Source organism: Podarcis raffonei, chromosome 5 (assembly GCF_027172205.1).
Source record: "Podarcis raffonei isolate rPodRaf1 chromosome 5, rPodRaf1.pri, whole genome shotgun sequence".
NCBI lineage: Eukaryota > Metazoa > Chordata > Lepidosauria > Squamata > Lacertidae > Podarcis > Podarcis raffonei.
Window position 1 is genome coordinate 101,134,346 of NC_070606.1, and position 25,509 is coordinate 101,159,854.

At 49.0% G+C, this 25,509-nt stretch overlaps 1 protein-coding gene across 1 annotated transcript in view; it reads right to left on the minus strand.

The window, feature by feature from the left end:
• Nucleotides 1-25,509, minus strand: part of FGF12 (fibroblast growth factor 12) — a 235,563-nt gene that overhangs the window by 204,325 nt on the left and 5,729 nt on the right. The gene's annotated exons all lie outside the window — the stretch shown is intronic.

Here is a 25,509-nt window from a genome sequence, read left to right on the forward strand (position 1 = left end):
ACGGCTGGGAATCAGCGTGATTTTACATGAGTAGAATGTGTGCTTTTATTTAAAATGCATCTCTGGGTTATTTGTGGGGCATAGGAATTCGTTCATTATTATTTTTCCAAAATATAGTCCACCTCCCCACACACAAGGTCTGAGGGACAGTGGACCGGCCCCCTGCTGAAAAAGTTTGCTGACCCCTTGTTTAGACCACAGCGCCACCCGCGTCCCTCTGAGTAGATAATAGATGTATGAATTTATTGATTGACTGATTGCGTTTATAGAGTTTGGATTTGATATCCCGCTTTATCACGACCCTAAGGAGTCTCAAAGCGGCTAACAATCTCCTTTCCCTTCCTCCCCCACAACAAACACTCTGTGAGGTGAGTGGGGCTGAGAGACTTCAGAGAAGTGTGACTGGCCCAAGGTCACCCAGCAGCTGCAGGTGGAGGAGCGGGGAATCGAACCCGGTTCACCAGATTACGAGTCTACCGCTCTTAACCAATACATCACGCTGGCTCTCACCAGTCCTTCACCTTTCCTTCAAAGAGCTTGAGGTGGCGTACACAATATCTCCTCATCCCTGCTTCATCCTCACAACAGCCCTTTGAGGTAGGTTAGGCTGAGAGTGAACGATTCCTAAGCCGCATTGTCCCTCTTCCCTGCCCCATCTCCATCCATCCCCACCAGACACACCGCCAGCCCCAGATGCAGCCTCCGCCTGCATTAGACTCCCAGGGCTCCTCCTTTCAGGCCCCGGGTGCCATTGGCTGTTGAAGCATGTCGTGGGAGCCCCGTGCGGTGCAATCGTAAAGGACTCATCCTCCGCCGGCTGCAACATCCACCCTGGTGATGAATGGAGGCCCAGAGGCATCGTTAAAAAGTCTAGGGTTTGCTGCAGAAAGTTTAACAGCTCGCCGCTCTTTCTCTGTCATCCAGCAGAGGAGAGCGTTCCTTCGTGCAGAGAGGGAGGAGGGCCACTGTGGTGTGCAATGTTAATTGAGGCCTCGGGAGAATAAAAGGTTCTGGAGCAGACTTGGAAGGGAGAGGCTGAAGGCCTGCTTCCCTGCCAGGGCTGCGTTGGAGTGGAAAACGCAGCAGAGAGGGCAGGAGAGAGGCTTTGCCTCTGCAACCCAAAACACCATCATCTGTGGAAAACCTTCGTTAAATGCTGGAGGGGACGCAGAAGACCCTGATGGATCAGAGGGTAATTTAGAAGCATGTTTTAGCTCAGCTCAGCACCCAACCAGACGCCCGAGGGGGAAAGCAGGGCATGACGGCAACTGCCACCCACCCCAGTGGTATGTGCCAAGAATACATTATTCCGAGGTAGAAAGCCTCTTGCCAGCATAATAGCCATTGACAGGCCTGTATCTGCCATGAACCTGTCCCCTCTGAAAGACATTCAACCTAGTGAAAACATTTGTCTTATCTACTTTCTCCATACCATGTCCAGTTTTAAAAAGATCTTCTCCAAATTGTCCAATTCTTTTTCATCTTCTTCTTTTTTAAGCCACCTGAATTATGGTTTTCCGCTGGCCCTTGTGGAATCTTAACTATTTCCATTTCACAGATAGCAAGTTCACTGAGGTTTGGAAAAATATTGCCTGTTGCGGGGTTTTGGGAGGATGGTCAGCCTAGAATATGCCCCGAATCCCTTCCAGTTTTTCGGGCCCTGTATCTTGAAGTGGTCAGGTAAGTTTCTTTGTAAGACAGTGACCTTGGCTGACCACTTGGATATCCTCATCAGCGGCCCTGAAGAATGGCCCAGGTTGCAAGAGCTACAACTAAGTGATGGGGCCCTCCAGGCTAATGGCTAGATCCTTCCTCCAGCTCCCTCACCTATCTGCTAGGTAGGAGAAGAAGAATCAGAGAGTTGTGTGTGAGCTGAGCTGGAAGGAGGCTGAGCACTGGACACACAGAGACCTGCTTGCTTTGTGCCAGATTCAAAGCTGTGAGAAGCAAGATCTGTTGGGGTGTTAATGCTGTGAATCCCTCCATCCTATGCTTGGGTTGTATACATGTGTAAAAAGAACCATATATCCTGAAAACATCACTGGCTCTGCTGACTTTCATTCCAAGGAAACCAAAAGCTGAGTAAGGGCCTGGGACTCCTGGGGTCTCTCACCAATTGGAAAGGAACAATGGCATCTGGACAAAGCACAGACAAACTACAGTTCCCACCAGCCATCTGGATGGCGCCAGATAGGAGAAGGGGTAGCATTTGAGATGAGACATGCCTGGTTTTCTCAGTATTTCCTGCGTAGGTGACATTTTGTGTCCTGAAAGGCGGCCATGCGATTTCAGCAGTGGCGTAGCGTGGGTTTTCAGCACCCGGGGCAAGGCAAGTAATTTGCGCCCCCTAACCCGTGGATTTGCGCCCCCTAACCCTACAAATCTATGCCTATGAATGATGGTCCCTCTCTCTCTCTCTTTCTCATATTCCAATTGATTCCCATTTCCGCCGATCGATCCCCGAAGCTCTCACCCAGCGAAATTCGTGCGTAATTACGCTTCGCCATCCCTAATCCTGCCGCTTCCACCGGGAAATCATGACGGTGCGTTTCTCCTCTCCAAACTTTCCCCGGCCCTTTGCCGGCCGGTGCAGCCCTTTTGGCTACGAGCTCCCCTCCTTCTCTGCCCGCTTCCGACCCCACTTCCCCGTCCAGCCTCCCTACCTCCTGAAAAAAGGCGCCGGCGCCGAGCAGGACACCCCCCCGCGGCCATCGGAGAGAGGCGGGGCCGAGGGAGGCGAGCCAATGGGCGAGGCGGGGCGGGGTAGGTGGCCACGGGGGCAGGCGCTGCCGCAGTCCTCGGGTGGGCAAGGTAGGAGCAGGCGGAGGCTGGCTGGCCGCTCTGACAATAGGGGCGGGCCGAGGGCACGACGCGGCTGGGCGCTCTGGACTCGCGCCCCCCCCAGATGTTGCGCCCGGTGCGGCCGGCACCCCTGGCACCCCCCACGCTACGCCACTGGATTTCAGGCAACTTAGCAGGTAATTCGATGCTCTGCACTCTGAGCTAAAATCCTTCCTCTCTGCTCCAATTAGGCAGTATGCCGCGCTAGGCAGTTCTTAAGTCCACACATCGCTGTCAGCAAGCAAAGAGCAAATGAGCCAAAGCCCAGCTGTGCGCTGGTCAAACCGGTAGCCTGAAAACAGCCACACGTGTCTTCTGAAAACCCTTCCAGCAGGAGGCATCAGTGGCCACCAACCTGAATAGCTTTCAAAGAGGATTAGTCCAATTCATGGAGATGAGGGCTATCAGTAGTAGTAGTAGAAGAAGAAGAGTTAGGATTTGATATCCCGCCTTTCACTCCCTTTAAGGAGTCTCAAAGCGGCTCACAACCTCCTTTCCCTTCCTTCCCCACAACAAACACTCTGTGAGGTGAGTGGGGCTGAGAGACTTCAGAAAAGTGTGACTGGCCCAAGGTCACCCAGCAGCTGCATGTGGAGGAGCGGAGAAGCGAACCCCGTTCACCAGATTACAAGTCCACCGCTCTGAACCACTACACCACGCTGGCTCTCGTGTTGACAACAGTTTGAATAAGGGGGCCTTGATCCATCCCAGAGATGTGGAAAGGAGCGGGGCTACCAAGGACAGACCTGTGGAGGCAGATGGAACCCTACACCTCTTTCACACCTCCTGGTCAACTTCTGCACAAAGAAAGGATTTGCAAACAGCCATTTCACCATCTGTACCAGTGACAGCAGGGGGAGGGACTAGATGATATTCGGGGGTTCCTTTCCAACCCTACGATTCTATGATTCACTTGCTGAGTGGGTTCACAGCTTGACGGCAGCTGACATCCACAGTTAGAAGCAGACTAGTGATGGACCTGGCAGAAGCTGGACGATACTGGCAGGTGGAAGATGGTTGAGTTGGCATTGTAAGGACCACAAGACTAAAGCAGACTGATGTTTGTGGATTCTTCAGCTGCGATCACTGCATTGCAAGGGGTTGGACTAGATGACCACCAGGGTCCCTTCCACCCCTAGCGTGCTTTGATTGTACAACGCAGCTCCTGAGGGTTCGGTGTGATATTCAGCTACAGAGCTGCATTGCACACAGCTCTGCTCATTTTCATTTGGGAGGGGGGAGTGCTTTTTCACCAAGAAAGAAGGCACCACCTCAGCGTCTGAATGCTTGAATGATAGCACTGGGGAGGGGGCAGAAAGGCAGGGAGATTCTCTGCTCAGATGCCTGTCGGCCGTGGGACGCTGCTCCCTCTTGCTCTGCTGCCCTCTCCTCATTGGAGGCCAAAACAAAGACTACCTAGCAGGCAGAAGCAAGGGACAAGAAAACACAAGCCCGGCAATTGCTTGAGGCTTGTTTACTTTGCTCAAGCAATGCAGCAGAATTGAGGTTTCTGGAGGGTTTGCAAAGAAGAAGGAGAAAGGGAGGAAGGCAGGCAGAAAAGGAGGAAGTATATTGACAGAAGGAAGGAAGGAAGGAAGGAAGGAAGGAAGGAAGGAAGGAAGGAAGGAAGGAAGGAAGGAGTTGCCAGCAATTGGCCTGCCATCTCTGCAAAGGCCTGGTGTGATTCCTCTCTAGTGATGTTCTCGCCTCAGCCTCTCCAAGGCTGAACCTGGTAGGCCAGCCAGTGTGTGAGAGGGGAAGACAAATACTCCCTGCCCCCCCCCCCAGTCCATGGCTAGCTGCTTGACCTCTCTCCCCCTCTGCTGCCCTCCTGACATGCTCCGAAACTCAGTTTGATCCATGGCTGGCGAGACAGAATCCGAACATCTCTCCTAATGCAGAGCAGCTGTTACTCAGCTATTACGGGGAGCCGGCACAGACATCTTCCATCAAGGTAATGATTATGTTGCGGAGGAAATGCGTCCCCTCCACCGGGCGAAGTGCTCTCCTGCCTACCAAGACTCATTCATCCTTTTTTGTGCTGACCTCTCCCTTCCTGCCGCTGCTGTCCCCACGCCCCACCCCGTCCTTCACCCGGCCATTGTTTCTTCCAGACTGTAAGCTGTTTGGGACAGGGGCTTGACATTTGCTTATATTAAAGGTAAAGCGACCCCTGACCATTAGGTCCAGTCATGAACGACTCTGGGGTTGCAGCGCTCATCTCGCTTTATTGGCTGAGGGAGCCGGCGTACAACTTCCGGGTCATGTGGCCAGCAGGACTAAGCCGCTTCTGCCACTTCTGGCGAACCAGAGCAGCGCACGGAAACGCCGTTTTCCTTCCCGCTGGAGCGGTACCTATTTATCTACTTGCACTTAAGGGTGCTTTTGAAATGCTAGGTTGGCAGGAGCAGGGACCGAACAACGGGAGCTCACCCCGTCACGGGGATTCGAAATGCCGACCTTCTGATCAGCAAGTCCTAGGCTCCGTGGTTTAACCCACAGCGCCACCCGCGCCCCTTTGCTTATATTAGCTCTATTTTAAAATGCCATGCAGGTGAAAACGCTTAAATCTTTGCAGCAGCAGGGATCATCCAGTGTGTAACTTAGTGGTTAATTCTGAGGTCAGAACCCAAGGAGTGGAGGGGTTGCTTAGCAACCATTTAGTAAGGGTTGAACTCTAGTGAGGTAACATTGATTTTTGTTATTGCTTTATTGGATTTATACCCCACCTTTTCCTCCAAGGAGCTCAGGGTTCTCCCCGTCCTCATTCAATCCCCGCGACAACCCTGTGAGGTTGGCTGGGGTGACAGTGAGTGACTGGCCCAAGGTCATTCAGTGAGCTTCACGATCAAGTGGGGATTTGAACCCTCATCTCTCCCAGGTCCTAGTCCAACACTCTCACTATGTGCTCTGATTCACTGTGTAGCTCTGAGTGTGTTTGGCAGACTACCGTATTTTTTACTCTATAAGACACACTTTTTCCCTCCTAAAAAGTAAGGGGAAATGTGTGTGCGTCTTATGGAGTGAATGCAGGCTGCGCAGCTATCCCAGAAGCCAGAACAGCAAGAGGAATTGCTGCTTTCACTGCGCAGAGATCCCTCTTGCTGTTCTAGCTTCTGAGATTCAGAATATTTTTTTTCTTGTTTTCCTCCTCCAAAAACTAGGTGCGTCTTGTGGTCTGGTGCGTCTTATAGACCGAAAAATACGGTATTTCCCTGCCATGGAAAAGGCCTTAATTAAGAAAGACAGGCCCTCTCGGTTCCCTTTCTCCCCAAATTATACCATTTTTTTGTCCAGTTTGCTCAGTAAAGTGTTATCAATGTTGGTGCTGACCTTTAAAGCCCTTAATGGCTTCGGACCAGTATCCCTGAAGGAGCATCTCCTCCCCCATCATTCAGCCCGGACATTGAAGTCCAGATCCAGGGGCCTTTTGGCAGTTCCCTCTCTGCGAGTAGTGAGGTTACAGGGAAGCAGGCACAGGGCCTTCTCGGTGGTGGCACCCGCCCCGTGGAACGCCCTCCCAGTGGGGAGTGCCGACAGGATCAAATCCATAAGGGGAAAAACACCTCAGAAATCAGGCTCATGGGGATGAAGTGATTCAGCAGCCGCAGAATACACAGCATCATTTGGGGAAGAAGGAACATTTATATGATAAACTGGTAGGAAATATGGAATGCAGCGTCCTGGAGAGGGGCAATGGCTGGCTGGCACATCAGGTGCACAAACAGTTATTCTCCATTGGCCAGCAACAGAGGGGTATGGGGGGGTGTAAAACTAACCATATATGTCATTATCATAGAATCAAAGAATTGTTGGGTTGGAAAGGACCCCGAGGGTCATCTAGCCTGACCCCCTGCAATGCGGGAATCTCAGCTCAAGAACTGCTGACAGGCGGCCAAAAAGCCTCCAATGAAAGAGAGTCCACAATTCCCCTGAGGTCACAGAATCACAGAATTGTACAGTTGGAAGTGAACCCGGGGTCATCTAGTCTGAACTCCTGCAATTTTTTAAAAATGTGCTATAAGCCACCCAGAGTAGCTGGTGAAACCCAGCCCGATGGGTGGTGTGTAAAGAATAAAATGATGATGATGGTGATGATGATGATGATTATTATTATTATTGCAGGAATCACAGCTAAAGAACCCCTAACATAGCAGTTCTCAACTTGTGAACCAGGCAGAGGGCCTTCTCAGTGGTGGCACCCACTCTGTGGGACACCCTCCCACCAGATGTCAAAGAGAAGAACAACTACCAGACTTTTAGAAGACATCTGAAGGCAGCCCTGTTTAGGGAAGCTTTTAATGTTTAACAGACCACTGTACAGTGGTACCTCGGGTTAAGTACTTAATTCGTTCCAGAGGTCCGTACTTAACCTGAAACTGTTCTTAACCTGAAGTACCACTTTAGCTAATGGGGCCTCCTGCTGCTGCTGTGCCGCCGGAGCCCGATTTCTGTTCTTATCCTGAAGCAAAATTCTTAACCCGAGGTACTATTTCTGGGTTAGCGGTGTCTGTAACCTGAAGCATATGTAACCTGAAGCGAATGTAATCTGAGGTACCACAGTATTTTAATACTTTGTTGGAAGCCGCCCAGAGTGGCTGGAGAAACCCAGCCAGATGGGCGGGGTATAAATAATAAATTATTATTATTATTATTATTATTATTATTATTATTATTATTACTCCCATCATCCCTGAGCTCTGGCCTTGCTAGCTAGGGGTGATGGGAGTTGTAGTTCAAGAACATCCAGGGACCCACAGGTGGAGAAAGGCTGCCCTAAGACGTGGGAGCCCAGGCTCTGCTTAAAGACCTCCAAGGAAGGAGAATCTCTCCTCTGCCATGAAATGTGGGTCCAATCACCATTGCCTGCCTCCCAGGGATGTTATGAGGACATGGTGAAGTGCAGATATAAATGTATCCGTCCGTCCCCCCCCCCCAAAAAAAGTGCCTTGAGATCCAGGACGAGAAAGACATCTCAAAAAATATATGAAAATGAGCGGCACACATGGAACTGATGAGCAGCAGCGGCACGCATGGCGGATCACAATTAAAATAATGGTGTTGGTGTCAGTCAACTCCTCTCTCAAACACAAAGTAATTTTCCCAAAGCAAACATTCCCCCCCCCCAACAGCGAAAGGGAATATAATTAGTCAGAACAAAATGCCAGCGATTCTGACAGTGTTTCTCTGCGCCGTCTTTTTGCAATAATTACAAATATTTGTCTCGGAAGAGGATTCCTTCGTTCTCTCATGCGCAAACACATGGGGAAGAGAGGAAGGATGAAGATGGTTCAATTTGCAGGAAACTTATTGAAGAAACCGCCTGGAGTTGGAAGGGACCCTGGGGTCATCTAGTCCAACCCCGTGCAGTGCAGGAATCCCAACTAGATCATCCCTGATATTTAGCCATCCAACCTCTGTTCAAAAACCTCCAAGGAAGGAGAGTCCACCACCTCCAGAGGGAGTCCATTTCCTTGGACAAACAGAGTTTGGTGCTTGCTTGGTTCTCAAATGCCTTGGTTCTCAAACGCCTTGGTTCCCAAACGTCAAAAACGTCAAAAACCCGGAAGTAAGTGCTCTGGGTTTTGAATGTTTTTCAGAACGTCCAATGCAGCTCTCAGCTATTGTTTCCAGACTTCTGGAACGGATTAACTTTGGTGCTTTTGTTCTTGCCATTTATTTTGCATTTTTGTTTTTGAGGCTTTTTCAGTTTATTTGTGTTTGTGACTGTGTGGAACCCAGTTCGGCTACTGATTGATTGATTGTGAGATTGCAGAAATGGATAAAAGCCCCCCATTCAAACAATGACTATCATCAGGGCAGGTAAGGAAAAAAATATTTTTTATTTTTATCATCTACAATACTATATTATTTATTTTATAGTACAGTACATTGATTCTTGCTTTCACTTTATGGATCAATGGTCTCGTTAGATAGTAAAATTCATGTTCAATTGCTGCTTTAGGGGTTGTTTTTAAAAGTCTGGAACGGATTAATCCGTTTTGCATTACTTTCTATGGCAAAGCATGCCTTGGTTTTGGAACGCTTTGGTTTTGGAACGGACTTCCGGAACGGATTAAGTTTGAGAACCAAGGTACCACTGTACTATAATCCAAATAAATTAGGGGGGTCAGCTGCTAGCAGTCACAAGGGCCAAAACTGCCCTCTCCCCCAGAGGCAAACTTTTATGTCCACCCTCCCTCACTGGCAACCTTATGACAAGAGGGTATTTAGGAAGCTGTGGTCTATCTACCTCAGTGCTGCCCACACTGGCTGGCAGCAGCTCTCCAAGGTCTCTAACTGGGGCCTTCTGCAGCTGCTGGGGGGGGGGGGAATCCTAGCTCCCTATCCACCAACTTCTGCTCAAAGCGAATCTCCAATAACATCACCCGGCGATGCAAAATGAGTCAGCCTCCCTTTATTTTCCTTATCACTTATGAATAAGATGTGTTTGCCGCCTTTGTGCCAGAAGAGACAGAAGGCAGGATGCAGCCCAAGGTTGTTTGATATAAATGAACAGGACTCCAACGAACCTTACAAAGCCAAGCTGGATTTTCCGTTAGAGCCAGAATTAAGGGAGGCTGGCGTCACATATACCAGAATACGACCTGACCACGAGACCGGCAGGAAGAGGAGCCAAACGGCTGGCTGTTAAAGTGAAAAACAACTCCAGGTACGGTACAAGGAGGGTTCTGATGCATAGCAATAAAAATGAGTTGAGAAAGTTGCTTTTCAAGGACGGTGGTTGGATGAGGGATGGCGAAGGGCTGGGTTGCCAGAAGGTGAACAGATGAAGATAACACATATTTCGCTATATAGCCTGTGTCCTGAGGGAAACGGTTTTGCAGCTTGTGTCCAGCAACGCATTACTGAATGAAATCTGACTGATTGGGACTTTGGGGTACTTGAACACCCCCAGGGGAATTTCCTCCAAAATAGCCCAGTGAGAGCTGGACCATCAAGAAGGCTGACCGCCGAAGAATTGATGCTTTTGAATTCTGGTGCTGGAGGAGACTCTTGAGAGTCCCATGGACTGCAAGAAGATCAAACCTCTCCATTCTTAGGGAAATCAGCCCTGAGTGCTCACTGGAAGGACAGATCCTGAAGCTGAGGCTCCAAGACTTTGGCCACCTCAGGAGAAGAGAAGACTCCCTGGAAAAGACCCTGAGGTTGGGAAAGATGGAGGGCGCAAGGAGAAGGCGACGACAGAGGACAAGGTGGTGGGACAGTGTTCTCGAAGCTTCCAGCATGAGTTTGACCCAACTGCGGGAGGCAGTGGAAGACAGGAGTGCCTGGCGTGCTCTGGTCCAGGGGGTCACAAAGAGGCGGACACGACTAAACGACTAAACAACAAAGAAAGTTGCATTTCAAGGGCAGCGGTTGGATGAGGGATGGCAAAGTGCTGGGCTGCCGGAAGGTGAACAGATAAAGATAACATATATTTCGTGATATAGTTTGTGTCCTGATGGAAATGGTCTTGCAGACTATGTCCAGGAGTGCATTACTGAATAAAGTCTGACTTTGGGGTACAGTGGTACCTCGGGTTACAGATGCTTCAGGTTACAGACGCTTCAGGTTACAGACTCTGCTAACTCAGAAATAGTACCTTGGCTTAAGAACTTTGCTTCAGGATGAGAAGCAGGATGGCGCAGCAGCAGCAGGAGGCCCCATTAGCTAAAGTGGTGCTTCAGGTTAAGAACAGTTTCAGGTTAAGAATGGACCTTCCGAACGAATTAAGTACTTAACCCGAGGTACCACTGTATAGTGGTACTTTGGTTTAAGAACAGCTTAGTTTATGAACAACTTGAATTAAGAACGCTGCAAACCCGGAAGTAGGTGTTTTGGTTTGTGAACCTTGCCTTGGAAGCAGAACATGTTCCGCTTCCTATTGTGTTCCATTTGTAAATTTCCCCACTGCTATGGGAAAGCATGCCTTGGTTTAAGAACGCTTTGGTTTAAGAATGAACTTCCGGAACGAATTAAGTGCTTAACCTGAGGTACCACTGTACTTGAACCCCCCAGGGGAATTGCCTCCAAAATAGCCCATCCTGGAAAACTCCTCTTTTTCAGGGCAGGGAGGAGGGCAATAGGATAAGGAGGAAACAGCCGCAAGCGGCTGTGACCCCTGTTTTCAGGGTGAGAAAAGCCTCGATTTATTTACTAGTTAAGATAAGTTTAAGAAGCACAGGTTGAACAAGCGAGCAGACACCAAAAACACCGGCTGAACGTACGTAAAGCAGCAACGAAGCCATCTGACGCGATGTCGGCATCATCCACCATTCGGCACCCCCCCCCATCCCAAATCTCCATCTGCTGCGCTCCTGCAGCAAATCCTCCAGCGAGGCATCGAGGGGCCTCTCAGGCTCTTGCCGGCAAGTTCGGGTGCGAGCATGTTGGGGGGGCGGTGAGCGGCTGAACGCAAATTAAAAATGGGGCCGTTAAAAGGAATGGCTTTTCGTGATGAAGCGCTCTAATTACGTGGCAGAAAGGGAGAGAAAGACGGCACGGGAGAATGAGGGTAGCAAAAAATAACTCCCAGAAACCAATTTCCCTCCCCCCCCCCACTGTGCACTGGCTATGGCTAAATGCCTCCCTGCAATTTAGCAAGATGCAGATCTGTTTCCTTGTTAAGTCTCAGGGGACAGCCAAGTGATTTTATTATTATTATTATTATTATTATTATTATTATTATTGGACAGTGTTCTCGAAGCCACAAACATGAGTCTGACCAAACTGCGGGAGGCAGTGGAAGACAGGAGTGCCTGGCATGCTCTGGTCCATGGGGTCACGAAGAGTCGGACACGACTAAACAACTAAACAACAAAATTATTATTATTAATATTATTATTATTATTATTGCTTCTGTCAACAAAGGCAAGCTTCAAAAGCCACACAGAGCTCTTTGCCTGGCAGAACAGAAAGATTCCTAAGTTTTGCAAGGAGCTGAAAGTTTCAGAAGTATATTCTTTCAAATATACTGTATTTTTCCGTGTATAAGACTATATTTCCCCCCAATTTTTTAAAGTTTAAAATTGGGGGTCATCTTATACACAGAATGTTGCAATTAATTATTTCTTAATTCTGGGCTCAAAAAATAGGGGTCGTCTTATACATGGGGGCGTCTTACACACAGAAAAATAGGGTACATTCTTTCGAATATACATACTTACCATATGGAATTTGACAACTGGACAATGGAAATGGACTCTCCATGCCCTTGCTCTGGCCAAAAGACTGATATTGTTGCATTTGCATTGTAATATAGGGCTCCATTTATTCCATTTATTCAATGGATTCCATTGAAGGAAAGTCCACCACCTCCCCAGGAAGTCCGCTCCACTCTCAAAACAAGATCTTAGGTTCAGAAAGTTCTTCCTGACATTGAGTCGGAATCCCCTTCCTCGTCATTTGAACCCACTGCTTTGGGTCCTGCCCTCTGGAGCCGCCTGGAAGCGGGACCTGGACCCAGAAGCAGAGCTTTCCTTTCTTCTGAATGCTAGAAGCGCAGACTGGCCAAAAGTCAGGGGTCTCCATTAAGCGAGAAACACGGAGGCCAAGGGTTTGCCAAGGTGAGATAGGGAACAGCACCAAAGAGGCGTAAGCGAAAACCTCAGGTGGACAACACAAGCTTTGTATGATATTATTATTATTATTATTATTATTATTATTATTATTATTATTATTATTATAATATCCCACCCATCTGGGCGGCTTTGTCAGGAGTGCATGCAGGAGCCGGGCCCTGTGACCAGTAGGGCTTCGCAGGACTGGGGCCTTCCTAAGTTTGTTCTGGAGAGGCAAGGTGCGGCCGCACAGGTGAGGCCGATTGGTAACTCACAGCACCTGGTGGCTAGAGCCAGAAGGGATATAAGGTCAGCATTTCCCTTCGGCTTTTTGCCACAGCAACACGTTTCCTGCCTTCTTGCATTTGGCTTCTTGCTTCCTGATCCCCGACCTTGGCTTCTTGACTCCTTGCTTCCTGACCCTCGGACCCCTGGCTTCTGGACTCTCGTTCCTGCTCCCACCCCACCATCTTGCCCCCAGTCCCGACGTCCTCAGCCAGGACTTTGACCGCCCTAAACAGGGCTGCCTTCAGATGTCTTCTAGAAGTCTGGTAGTTGTTTTTCTCTTTGACATCTGATGGGAGGGCGTTCCACAGGGCTGCATGTCCTGCAATTCACAAAAAGGAGTTTCCCACGAAAAGCCCTTTCCATAAACACACACACAGAGAGAGACAGGTGCCAGCCAGCCTTTGCTGGCCCAGAAAGCACAGAGTCCGTTCCTGGGCTTATCTGCACATATGGAACCCAAAGCTTTAGTGATTAATAAGGCAACCGGCCGTCACTCATTCCAAGATGACGATGGGACGCAGCATTATCGTGGTAACACACTATTAATCAGGGATTTCGGGAGCGCGAGTCATTTCCGCCTGGGCCTTGCGGGGATTTAACGCAGGAGCACATTCTGTGTGGCCATCTCCACATCAGGAAGCCACACATCTCGCCCGAGTTTGCAGCCAGAGTCGGAGGAACAGTTGAAAGAGCTGGAGAAGACTGACAGGAGGCATGACAGCCATCTTCAAACAGCTGAAGGACTGTCACCTGGAAGAAGGAGCAACTTTGTCTTCTGCTGCTCCAGAGGGGAGGACTCAGACCAAGGGATTCCAATTACCAAATGTCAGGAAGAACTTCCCCATGGTGACAGCTGTCCAACAAGAGAATGGGTGGCCTCAGAAGGTCACGAGCTCTTCTCAGTGCCGGATTTATGTATAAGTGAGAGCTGGACCATAAAGAAGGCTGATCGCCGAAGAATGGATGCTTTTGAATTCTGGTGCTGGAGGAGACTCTTGAGAGTCCCATGGACTGCAAGAAGATCAAACCTCTCCATTCTGAAGGAAATCAGCCCTGAGTGCTCACTGGAAGGACAGATCCTGAAGCTGAGGCTCCAAGACTTTGGCCACCTCATGAGAAGAGAAGACTCCCTGGAAAAGACCCTGATGTTGGGAAAGATGGAGGGCGCAAGGAGAAGGGGACGACAGAGGACGAGATGGTGGGACAGTCTCCTCGAAGCTACCAGCATGAGTTTGACCAAACTGCGGGAGGCAGTGGAAGACAGGAGTGCTTTGCGTGCTCTCGTCCAGAGGGTCACGAAGAGTCGGATATGACTAAATGACTAAACAACAACAAAACAAGCTCTAGCTTAGGGCCCCACTCTCTTGGGGCCCCCCCAAAAAAAGTAAAGGGAAAAAAACTTGGATGTACATTTCCAAAATATAAGATAAAAAACAAATACAATAAAACCTACATACAGAAACAGTGTTTTGTGTTGTGTAGACTCCTATGCTGGAAGTCATGGGCCCCACCTGCTAGCCTGCTCCCTCAAATATCCCTGGTTTGCTCCTTTCTATATATAGGGTGCCCACAATCTGCATGTGCAAATGGCTTGAGATACCTATTAGGTCCATCAATTACCATCTAGCATATATTCAACCCCCTTCATAGATCACTGCCTTGCCGTGGCAAAGGGGCTTGAAGAACTCAGAGAAGCTATGAACTACGCCGAGCAGGGCACACAAGATGAACAGGTCATAGTGGAGAGTTTTGACCAAACGTGATCCACCTGGAGGAGGAACCGGCAAGCCACTCCAGTATCCCTGCCAAGAAAACTCCATGGACAAATACAACAGGCATATAAAAGTTATGACGCTGGAAGATGAGCCCCTCAGGTCGGAAGGCGTCCAACATGCTACTGGGGAAGAGCGGAGGGCAAGTACAAGTAGATCCAGAGCTGATGAAGCGGCTGGGCCAAAGCCGAAAGGACGCTCAGTTGCGGATATGCCTGGAAGCGAAAGGAAAGTCCAATGCTGTAAAGAAAAATATTGCATAGGAACCTGGAATGTAAGAACCATGAACCTGGGTAAGTTGGATGTGGTCAAAAATGAGATGGCAAGAATAAATATTGACATCCTGGGCATCAGTGAACTAAAATGGACGGGAATGGGCGAATTCAATTCGGATGACCATCATATCTACTACTGTGGGCAAGAAACCCGTAAAAGAAATGGAGTGGCCCTCACAAAGAGTCGGACACGACTAAACGACTAAACAACAACAACAACAACATATATTCAACACAAAAAACAGCGACAATTTGTTGTTGACAAAGGACAGCTGGACATATATAGGGTCCCATTACCTTCAGGAGCTGAGGGCCTCATCAGACCTAAATCCGGCCCTGCATGTAACACTCCAAAAATGTAAGAGCGTAAGAACAGAGGCGCAGCTGGGTCAGACCAGCAGCCCATCTAGTTGAGATGTCTGTTCCCACACTGGACCACCAGATGCCCAAGCGAATCCCTCACTCAGGACATGAGTGTGACTGTGCTCTCCCTACGTGTAACTCCCAGCCTCCCAAATGGCATAAACAGAACAGGATTCTGGCACTGCTGGCTTATCGTAGAGTTGGAAGGGATCCAAGGGTCATCTAGTCCAACCCCCTGGTATGCAGGTATCTCCACTAAAGCATCCCTGACAGATGGCCATCCAACCTCTGCTAAAAAACCTCCAAGCAAGGAGAGGCCACCATCTTCTAAGGAAGTCCGCTCCACTGTCAAATGGCTCTTACCCTCAGAAAGTTCTTCCTGATGTTTAGCCGGAATCTCCTTCCTTGCAACTTGAAGCCATGGGTTCGAGTCCTACCCTCCAGAGGAGGGGAAAACAAGCTTTCTCCATCCTCCATGTGACAACCCTTGAGATGTCTGGATGCTTTCCAAAACTGTCTTCCAGGTCCATTATAGATAGATGATAGATAGATAGATAGATAGATAGATAGATAGATAGATAGATAGATGATAGATAGATAGATGATAGATAGATAGATGATAGATAGATAGATAGATAGATATAGATAGATAGATAGATAGATAGATAGATAGATAGATAGATAGATAGATAGATAGATGATAGATAGATGATAGATAGATAGATAGATAGATGATAGATAGATAGATAGATGATAGATAGATAGATAGATAGATAGATAGATAGATAGATATGCTCCTAGCTATTGCTGGATATTGGAAAAAAATATATTTCTGCACCAGGACAACTTGCAGCTTACACTGAAAACAGGTGAAGAGGTTGCTCAGTAACCTCCTATGAGCTAGACCAGGTGTCGGCAAACTAAGGCCCATGGGCCGGATCAGGCCCAATTGCCTTCAGGATCTGGCCCGTGGATCGGCATGGAGATTCTGTTCATTTGCACTGCGCCATTTCCCCCCCAGCACCATTCCATTCCCTCCCCTCTCCCTCACACATACCACGGCGGTGTCTCCTCCCTCCCTCCTCCTGGCTTCTCCCTGCCCTGCCTAGAGGAGGAAGGGGGCTGGGCTGAGCTGGCTGAGCGCCATTTTAAGCAGCCCCTCTGCGGAGACAGCCCTTTCACGCCGCTCATCTTCCCTCCATGGGCGAGCTCTGCCTACCCCCGAGAAGCAGCAGCAGTGGCCGTGGTGGCGGCAGCCCCAGGGAAGGTAAGCGCAGTGGCTGGAGGTGGGGAAGAGGACTACTTGCCCCTCTCACCTCTTCTTCCAGCTCTCCCCCCCCCCCCGCCCGGTACTGTTTCTCTGGCCCGCCACAAGGTCTGAGGGACAGTGGACCAGCCTGTGGCTAATTTTTTTTGCCAACTCCTGTGCTAGACGTTCCCAAACCACACGTCACCCATCACCACCACAACACCCTAAAGAGAGGGTTATGTTAACAAAAAGCCCACTGTTTCCCAAAGGCCTCAAACCAACAGACTGATAGGCTTTGAGATTTGAAGAATTTGGGGCAAAATTTGGAGGAGTCTGCTGAGAATTCATTGCCCCCCACGGCTGCTCCAGAGTTTGTGGGGGGGGCGGAATCTGAACCAGTGGATTCAAATTACAAGAAAGGTGATTCCAACTAAACATTAGGAAGGACTTTCTGACGGTAAGAACAGTGGAATGGAGTCCCTCCAGGAGGTTTAAGCTGAGATTGGAGAGCTATCTGCAAGGGATTCTTTCGCTGGGGTTCCTGCCTTGCTGGGGTTGGACTAGATGACCCTTGAGTCCCTTCCAGCTCCATAATTTTGTGATTCTATGAACTGCTGCCAGAGATGTTAGGCCCTGTTCAAAATATCAGGCTCCCAGAGGCAAGTGACTGGAGCCATCGACACGATTTATATTTCAAGAGGTGAGCTCAAACTACAGTCTTGGTGACAGAGCTTGCTACCCACCCTAAAATGGGGACCACAAAAGACTATTTTATCTATTATTTGTTAATGTTTGTACAATGCCCAATAGCTCATGTTCTTTGGATGGTGAACAATACAACTGACTAGCCATATTTTCCAAAAAGTGCGGGGCGAGTCACTGTCACAATAAAAATTAAAAATACTAACAGTGATTTAATAATTTAAAACAACTAGGAACATTACAAAGCCTTTGAAATCATATATTGAACAGATGGAAAGCTCTTGAATCTGAGCAGGCTGAAAGCAAAGAGTAAGGTTACCGTAACTTCCGTCATAGAGCTTCAGTATGCTGATGACAACGTAATGTGCGCACGCTCAGAGGATGACCTCCAAACCATCCTAAATATCTTCGCAGAGGCTTATGAAATGCTTGGCCTATCGCTCAGCATCCCAAAAACCAAAGTGCTGCACCAACAAGTACAAAATAACCCCTCTGCAGCGCCACAAATCCAATTCAATGGTGTAATATTTGCGTGTGGATCCAGAATTGGCCTCCACAGTCACTTACGGACTCACTGGTAAAACAGTGTTTATGGAAGACAATCTTACTCAGCCATGAGGGATCACCAAAGAAGAAAGAAGAAGGAAGTCAGATTATAACGCAGGCAGAGAAACGTTCTTCTCCCTCTCTCATAACACTACAAATCGCGGACACCCAATGACTCAGATTGTTGGACAATTCAATACAGATGAAAGAAAATACTTATTCAGGCAGCACATTGGTAAACTGTGGAACTCCCTCCCACTGAAGGCAGTGATGGCCTCCAAACTAGATGGCTTTACAAGAAGAAGAAGAAGAAGAAGAAGAAGAAGAAGAAGAAGAAGAAGAAGAAGAAGAAGAAGAAGAAGAAGAGTAGTAGTAGTAGTAGTAGTAGTAGTAGTAGTTTGGATTTGATACCCCGCTTTATCACTACCCGAAGGAGTCTCAAAGCGGCTAACATTCTCCTTTCCCTTCCTCCCCCACAACAAACACTCTGTGAGGTGAGTGGGGCTGAGAGACTTCAGAGAAGTGTGACTGGCCCAAGGTCACCCAGCAGCTGCAGGTGGAGGAGCGGAGACGCGAACCCAGTTCCCCAGATTACGAGACTACCACTCTTAACCACTACACCACACAACAAAGTCATGAGGGAGGAAAAGGCCAGCAATGGCTCCTAGGCACAATGGCTCGGCTCTGCCACTGCATTGGGGGGCAGCACTGCTTCTGAATACCACTTGCCACATACCACAGAAGGAGAGAGGGCTCTTGTGCTTGGGTCCTGCTTGCAGGTTTCCCAGAGGAGCACCTGACTGGCCATTTGAGAAGAGGGTGCTGGACTGGTTGGGCCCTGAGCCTTCATCCAGAAGGCTCTTCTCTAAGTTCTTACATTCTCGTGTGGGTGCCAGGTGAGCATAGAAAAGAATCTCTGAAGGTGACTTTGGACATGTGCACCAGTGCCCTCGTGTCCATCTCTGTCTCGTTCCAAGATGATTTGTGCAGGAGACATGCGCTAGCGGATGGGCACTCATTATGCAAGGTTTCTTTTTTCCAGCCCTGTTTATGACTCCCCAACACTGCCATGCTGGAAACATCCACACCTTCCTGCACTATGCTGCTTTCTGAGCCTCATGGAAGTATTCCAAGCCCCTATGACAAGTCGCGGAGGAAGCTACTTGGGCGCCTGGGGTGGCATGCCCAAGGGCAGGGCGAGACACCCATAGGGGTGGGGAGAGGGCAGGGCGAGTTGTCCACAGGGGTGGGGTGCACCACAGGGCCTCCAGAGTCTGCCTGCCTCCTCCCACTCTGTTGGATGTGAAACACAAGAGCAGTCAAGTACAACATTCCTAGAGTGAACATGTTTATACATGGGTATGAATGTTTGTCCTTCCTGTTTCCTTCTGGGCTGGGACAGACTTCATCTGCATGTGACTAGAGGTGGGTGTGGCCTCACCTGTGCAGGTAACGACAAAAGCACAGGGCAGGGCAGCCATCTCTCTCTTTCACCACATGCATCGAAGAAGCAACATCTGCTTAGCCAAAGATGCTCTCTTGGCTTCCAGAGGGACTGTCTCCTTATGAGATAGTTTTCAGGTGTATGTTACTTTTCTAAGCTAAGTCTGCCTTCTGGGATCCGACTGTGAACAGAATGATGTGTGAGTAAACCTTTTTATACTTTTATAGAAGAATGTGTCATGTCTTATCTTTTATGAGGGAATAAGGCGAAAATACCAGAACAGTTATCATAGAGGCTTTAGCAAGCCTGAGCAAAAGCATCCGCTGAGTTTAAAAAAAGGGGAATGTTACTCTGCTAAATTGTGGAACTTGTTAACACAAGTTGGAAAGGCTATAATTCAACAATTTACCACACGCTCAGCTGCCCTACAGCTGGGGAGGAGACAGCAGGCAGACCGTTTGGGCAGGAGAAATGTGTGGCTTGGGTGCGCTGCAGGCCTCACGGTGAGTGCCGCCTGGCATTTTGCCACCCTCCTCAGTGGTGATACCCGGGGCGGACTGCACCCACTGCAGCCCCCTTCCTCCACCCCTGCCTATGACAATGGGAAATGGAGAAAGATAAAATCATGGGATGCATTCAAAGAAGGCTAGATCCATCCCAGGAATTTGACTACCCAGCCTTGCTCAGAACACACCTTAAGACTACATCCAGTTCTGAGCTCCATTGAAGAAGGCTCTTGACAAGCTGGAAGGTGTGCAGAGGAGGGCAGCCAAGATGAGCAAGGGTCTGGAAACCAAGCCTGATGAGGAACGCTTGAAGGAGCTGGGTATGTTTAGCCTGGAGAGAAGAGGAGACTGAGAGGGGACATGAGAGCCATCTGCAAATATCTGAAGGGCTGAGCCATGGAAGATGGAGCAAGCTTGTTTCCTGCGGCTCCAGAGGGTAGGATCTGAACCAATGGATTAAAACAACAAGAAGGTGGATACTGACTAAACATTATGAAGAACGTCCTGACAGTGGGAGCTGTTTGGTGGTGTAACAGACTCCCTCGGGGGTCCCTTCCAACTCTACAATTCTATGATTCTATACTCTGCCACAAATGGGACGTGGGTGGCGCTGTGGGTTAAACCACAGAGCCTAGGACTTGCCAATCAGAAGGTCGGCGGTTCGAATCCCCGTGACGGGGGGAGCTCCCATTGCTCGGTCCCTGCTCCTGCCAACTTAGCAGTTCGAAAGCACATCAAAGTGCAAGTAGATAAATAGGTACCGCTCCTGCGAGAAGGAAAACGGTGTTTCTGTGCGCTGCTCTGGTTCGCCAGAAGTGGCTTAGTCATGCTGGCCACATGACCCGCAAGCTGTACGCCAGCTCCCTCAGCCAATAAAGCGAGATGAGTGCCGCAACCCCAGAGTCAGCCGTAACTGGACCTAATGGTCAGGGGTCCCTTTACCTTTACTTATACTCTGCCACAAGCAAAGGATGAACTGAAGCAAAAACTGCAGATATCTCAAGGGATTGTGGCTTTTCTCTGCCTTCCCTGTTGTTGTATCTCTTTTTTCCACAGCTGTGCAGTTTGTACAGATCAGTCACTATTTCTAAGGCCACGTCTTGCCTTGCCTTTCCCTGCTGCCTCTTTTTGAAAACCCCACTCGTGATATAGTGGTTGATGGCGCACCAAATCCACCGTGAAGTGCGGCAGAAGGGCCTTTGAATGAAAAATTGATATTTCCCCGTTCGTCTCTCTCCCTACACGGACCTGAGAGTGTGCATGCTGAACGCTCTTCACTCAGACATCGCCGTAAGGGCATCTCTGAATTCTCTGGATCTTTTGGAAGAAGGGGGGGGCCACATGCTGATTTGCAGATGTTGCAGCCACTCAGGGAGAGGAAAGAAGGGGAAAGAAAGGAATTGAGCAGGAGGCCAGGCATGGACTTTCCAACACTCGCTTTGCAGGAGCAGGAAGAAGAGATTCACCCCTGTGCCTTTGGAGCCAGGAAGGCTTCTCTCCCCACCAACACCACTGGATCAGGCCAATCCAATCCAGTATCCTGCTCTCACAGGGTGCGACCAGATGCCCCAATGGGAAACCAGCAAGCAATTGCAGAGGCAGAGCAAAGCTGTTCTGGATAGTGGCCACCTATAGCGCTCTCCTCCTCTGAGAATTTGTCCAATCCTCTTTTAAAGCCATCCACTGCCTCCAGTGGCAGTGAGTTCCGCAGGCTATATGCTGTTTGAATAAGGACTTTGCTATATCTGTCCTGAACCTTCCAGCATTCTGCTTCCATGAGTTCTAGCGTTATGAGAGGGGGGCTGCTTCTTATGCGCCTTTTCTCTAAACTAGATATTCCCAAGCGCTGCAGGTTTTCTTAATAGGGGAGGTGCTCCACCATCTTAATCCCTCTAGTTGCCCTTTTCCTAACTCTGCAATATCCTCTCTTGAGTTGAGGTGATTAGGCACTGCTGGCTTATCATACAATCGTAGAGTCGGAAGGTACCTCCGAGGGTCATCTAGTCCAACCCCCTGCGATCCAGGACTCTCAGCTAAACCATCCTTGACAGATGGCCACCCAAGCACTGCTTAAAAACCTCCAAGGAAGGAGAGACCTCCCAGGGGAGTCCATTTCACTGTGGAGCAGCTCTTACTGCCAGGAAGTTCTTCCTAGTGTTGAGTCAGAATCTCCTTTCTTGTAACGAGAAGCCATGGATTCAAGTCCTACCCTTCAGGGCAGGAGAAAACAAGCTTGCTCCATCTTCCATGGGGGGGCGGCTCTTGGGGTATTTGAAGATGGCTCTCCTATCTCCTCTCAGTCTCCTCTTTTCCAGGCTAAACATACCCAGCTCCTTCAACTGCTCTGCCACTGAGCTATAGGAGGCCCTTCTCCCCAAGCCCAGATGCTATCCTCCCATTCAGCAGCCAGCTGGGTTCCCACTGCCTGGAAGTTTTGCACAAAGATTAGCTGCGATTCCTACATGCATGGGGTTAGACTAGATGTCCCTTCCAACCCTTCACCTCTATGATTCTGTGATCTATCTTCTGCCCCTTTGAAGAGGCTGCTTTCCCTCTCTCGCACGCAGTCCTTAAGTTCAGGATAAACGTTCTTTGCATTAATAATGTATCACGAACAATCGAGAACCGGAAGGGACCCTTCCCTGCTCCAGAGACGTACAGGCAGGCCATCTACGCCAATCCTATTGCGCCCATAAAACACCGAGTGCTGTGGGCTGCCCTCCATAAATCCTTAGGGCAGAAACATCCAGCAGATTAACTCCATCCATCAGATATGCAGCAGAGGAGAACACAAATAAAAACAACTCCAGGAGAAGGAATGAAATATTCCTGTTCTCCAAAGTGATGCAGAAAGGAAAGGGTCAAGGGTAGGAAAGCTGTCCTGTCAGTTCCCTGCATATAGGCCTGGAGCACGAACCCAGCAGCCCCCAAACCTCTTGATTCAGCACCCCCCTTCCGCGCCTTTGCCCTTCCTTTGTTTCCCAACTGTGCTGAGCAAACAGCCGCCTTTCCCTCTCGCCAGAAAACTATCCTGCTACATCAGCCCCCAGCAGCTTCATCCATCGCTCATCTCCGTCAGCAAGTTTACTCAGTGCTAGCCAAGATAAAGGAGAAGGACCTCAATGAGATAGCAGGGGGGCGGGAGGGAGAGAGGGGGAGAACTGGGGGGGAGGAGTGGGGGGTTGAGAAGTGGGGGTCAGAGAAGAGGGAGCCCTTTTATTCCAATTATTTGTTATTTGGAATAACAGGTTTGGAATTGCCCAAGAAAGATGTTAAATTATTTTTGTATGCCACAACTGCTGCTCGTATTTTGTTAGCTAAAATGTGGAAAACCCAAGAATTACCAACTGTAGAAGAATGGCAGATGAAGATGATGGATTTTTTGGAGCTAGCCGACCTAACTGGAAGAGTCCGCGACCAGAAAAAGGAGGAATATCAGGAAGAATGGAATAAATTTAATGATTATTTAGTTAAATTTGTTAAGTTAAACTAACCAGAAATAGCTTGCAGATACTTAATGGGCTTAGGATTTTATTTATGTTAAGTGATGAATTAATATGTTTAATTCTATAAGGTGAAGATTTAAGGATGTTAATGTTTAAGTTAAATTTCATAAGAACTGGGATTTGGAAAACCGTTAAAAGGACATGCAATGAAATTCAATCAAGGGGAAGTGAGGAAGTCACTTAACAAAGTTAATTACTGTAATTTTCAATAAGGCTATGATTTATGTTTGTTATGTTTGTTTGTCTTGTGTGTTTGTTTGTTTGTTTGTTTGTTTGTTTATAATATTGTGAAAACCAATAAAATTTGGGGGGGGGAGAAGAGGGAGCCCTACGGACAGACAGCATTTCCTGCAAAGGGGGCTTCCTTACAGGGTTGGCGCTGCTTGTGCACATAAGGCCATAAGGAGAGACTTCTGGATCAGGCCAATGGCTCATCTAGTCCAGCAGCCTGTCCTCGCAGTGGGAAACCCACAAGCAGGACCTGAGTGCGAGAGCTACTCTCTCCTCCTGCGGTTTCCAGCAACCAGGATTCAGAAGCATTGCGGCCTCCAGCTATGGAAGCAGAGCCAAGCCAGCAAGGCTAGTAGCCATTCACAGCCCTCTCCCCCTCCGTGAATTTGTCCAATCCTCTTTTAAAGCCCTCCAAGTTGGTTGGGCCCCCCCACCGTCTCCTGTGGCGAGGAGTACCACAGTTTCATTTTGCACTGCATGAAGAAGTCCTTCCTTTTCTCTGTCCTGGATCCTTTAACCTTCAGCTTCATTGTGTGTCCGCGAGTGCAAGCGTCAGGAGAAAAACTATTCTCTATCCTCTTTCTCCATGCCAGGCTTAATTGTATAAACTTCTGTCATCGATAGATCCTCCCCCTGCTTGTTTCATGGCTCTTGGGGAAATGGCATTTCCTGGCATTTATTGCTAGGGAAAAGAGGGGAGGGAGAGCAGAACTCATGAAGAATTATTAATATGTCACAGTGCTCTGGGCGCTGACTGAGACCACCCTTCTTGGCCCCCTTCTCAGAGTCCATGTCTAGGCTACCTTTCCCCAGCCTGGAGAATGAACAATAGCCCCCCCCCAGCACATCTTGCCCCATGCCCTTCCTCCAGGAAGCCTCAAGGTGGGACACAGCCCCCTTCTCCACATTTTAATCCTCCCAGGAAGCCTGCAAGGTAGGAGAGAGGGTAAAGGTAAAGGTAAAGGGAGCCCTAACCATTAGGTCCATCGCAGACGACTCTGGGGTTGCAGCACTCATCTCGCTTTACAGGCCGAGGGAGCCGGCGTACAGCTTCTGGGTCATGTGGCCAGCATGACTAAGCTGCTTCTGGCGAACCAGAGCAGCGCACGGAAACGCCGTTTACCTTCCCACCGGAGCCATACCTATTTATCTACTTGCTCTTTGATGCGCTTTCAAACTGCTAGGTTGGCAGGAGCTAGGACTGAGCAACGGGAGCTCACCCCGTCGCGGGGATTCGAACCGCCGACCGGCAAGTCCTAGGCTCTGTGGTTTAACCCACAGCGCCACCCGCATCTCAGGAGAGAGGGAGACTGGCCCAATTCATCCTGCCAGCTTCTGGAATCTGGATTTGACCCCTGGTCTCCCAAGTCCTACTCCAGCCGGCGAATAACACTGACCCTCAAAGTCTGCAGTATTGTGCATTTCACGGCTTTCAAAGTAGACTGCAGCAGCTTATATTTTCAATATCAAGCAAACGCAGGTTGCTGCGTTTATACATTTTTGTCCCAGGACAAAAAGTCCTGCGGTGAAGTCTTTGCACATGGACATGCTGGGGACCTAAAGAAGGAAAGGGGGGCTGGGGGGTTTCCTACGGATGGGAAGTATGCAGGAGACAACAAGCGCTCCCTGCCTTTTAGAATAAATGCTTTGTTCCTCTCTCCCCAAAAAACTAACAGTGACCCCTAGTAGGAACTGTCCATGCTCAGAGGATAGTCTCCCCCCCTCCCCAGGTCTGTTCTTTTTCTGCCCCGTGGAAATGCTGCCCCTATCCCTACATCCTACACGCCATATTATCCTCAAGGTCCTACTCCTCTCTTTTTGGAACTCCCCAACACACATCCGACTCCTCCATCCATTTATTCAGCTGCTATATGCCTGTGTGCTTTCCTTTCCACAACTAATAGCAGCCACAGGGGTGGGGGTAGAATTAGGGCCACAACACAGGAAAAAATGATTGTATCCCCCCTTCCCCAACCCTAATCACTTTCTCAGAGACATGCACACAAAAGTGTATTTCGAATAATAAAATTATGAATCTCCTGCAAAATTATGAATCTTGAGGTTCCTGCATTGCATGGGGTTGGACTAGATGACCCCTGGGGTTCCTTCCAGCTCTACCTTTCTATGATTCTATGATCACACCCACTTAGGCCCTAAAAAAACTGCCAGGGCAGAGTCGGTGTGTGTTCAGTGCAGCACACAGCACCCCAATCAGAGATGAAG